We start from the raw sequence: 2,080 nt of genomic DNA, 5'->3' as shown, positions 1-2,080 counted from the left end.
AAGAAAAAGAAAAAAATTTAAAAATAGAAGGGTGTTTTATTTTAGCCTTGTTAGTTCCCCAAGGGAATGGTCCAGATCTATTTATAACCCCTAGCTCAGGCTCTCTAGCAAACAAAACCCAAACATGAATTTTTACATGACAATAAAAATATTGTTATTGCTGATGAATGAGATGCTTGTCTTGGCTATTTGCATAGGAACTTACAACTCAAAAAACATTTTCACATCTTTTCTCCTAAGAAAATAGCCCTTTGAACTTGAAGAACTGGGATGATGTCACGCCCCTTGCCAGAGAAGGGGGAGGACTTGAAATGCAGAATGAGACGTTGACTTTTGGATTCCAATGTGGGAATTTGTTTTGTTTAACCACGCTATGTGTATCATGAATATTTTCTTTTTCTTTATTGTTCAATGGGTGGAGATGAGAGGGAGAGAAAATATATCCTTATTAATAAGGGAAAAAACAGAGCATTTTAAATTTTAAATTAGATCAACCTCATTTTATCACACCCATTTTATAAATGAGGAAATTGGTTTGACCAAGGGTGTGTATCCAGTAAATGATGGAATAAAAGTTCATATCTTGGGCTTCTGATTCCTAAGCCAGGATTTTGTGATTATTTTTTTCCTCTACTAAATCACTCTAAAGAAATTCTGTCCTGGGAAGGACTCGGTTCCAGCAGAAACACAGTGTGTCAGGGAGTCTGAGCACAGGAAAATATCTGGGTAACGAGGAGATGGAAGCCTTTCTTTGCCTCTTGTCGTTAGTGTCCAGAAGACCCACTCATGATACCCCAGTCACTGTGACAGCTACAGAAGCCACGGGAGTGGCTGCATCATCCCGGCACAGTGAAGCCTCTGCGTGAGAGTGCAGAGCAAGCATCCTCCCCAGCCGGAGAAAGTAACTTCGGAGAGGAAATAACTCCGCAAGGAGGGGTCGGGGAAAAGGAGGTGGCGTGAGCCGAGCCCCCTGGGACCGAAGCGAGGGCAGCCGGCATGGAGGGGGGATACACCCGGGCTCTCCCCCACGCGGGTCTAGTGACTCAGAGGCCAGAATAATCACTTGGCTAGTGCTGCACGTGGTGTTTTCAGAAGCCTGGCATTTTGAAGCCCATTTGAAGAGTCAGCCAGGCAGGAAAACCCATTTCTCAGACAGCAGCTGAGGCCCCACGAAGGGGTGGCTGGCTCCCGCTGGCACACAGCGAGCTGCTTTGGCAGTGGTGAGAGGACATTGGGGGGGGGCGGGGAGAGGGGCTTAGCTTCTTGGGGCTGGCCCGAGTCGTTGTTGTTGTAACCTTTTTCTCCTTTCACCTCCTCTTCTGACCCAGGGGAAATCCCTCCTCCCGATGGGGCACCGACAAGGTCGGTGTTTTCTGTCCTTCCTTATGCCCGTCCCCCAGTGTGTACAAGGTGCTGGGGCTTCCTGGCCTGCCCCGGCATGGGAAGGGCTATTAGCGGCGGGTAGCGCCCCCGGGGGAAGTAAGCAGTGGGTGGAGCGGGCCGGCGCGGGAGGGCGGTCAGCTCGGCCAGAAACCCCTCAGCTGCAGCCCGAGATCCGCTCACGTGCCTCCCGCTTCTGGAGAGAGGGGCAAGAGGCTCGGGGCTCGGAGGCAGGACCGAGGGGTCTGTTTCCGCCTCCGCAAGGGCTTGGTTTCCAGCCGCCTGCTCGGGGCTCGGAGGGAGCCTTTAATTAGGGAGGCCGCTTGTTCCCCCGAGTCTACAGCGTCCGTTGGGCATTGGGCAGCGCTGGCTGCGGCCGCCGCTCTGGCCACGCAGGAGGGGCCCGAATGGCTGCCCCGCAGGCTTAACCAGCCGGCCCCGACCAAGCACGAGCCGGCGGGCTCGGCAGACACAGGCGTGCAGGGCTCCCAAATTTCAGCCTCCAGAACTGTCTCGGTGGGTGGCGCCAGCTCCCTGACAGATAATGAGCTCCGCATCCCTGCAAGTATTCAGCCATTAGATGGATGACCACTCGCAGGGTGAAAGGACTGACTCCTGTTAAACTAGGAAGGAAGTGGCTAGGAATTCTCCCGGGGGTCTTCATGTTCTGAGATTTGGTGACCTAGCGGAACGGGGAAGG

This window comes from Antechinus flavipes, chromosome 2, assembly GCF_016432865.1.
Source record: "Antechinus flavipes isolate AdamAnt ecotype Samford, QLD, Australia chromosome 2, AdamAnt_v2, whole genome shotgun sequence".
In the NCBI taxonomy this organism is placed as follows: Eukaryota; Metazoa; Chordata; class Mammalia; order Dasyuromorphia; family Dasyuridae; genus Antechinus; species Antechinus flavipes.
This window is presented reverse-complemented; position numbering follows the sequence as displayed.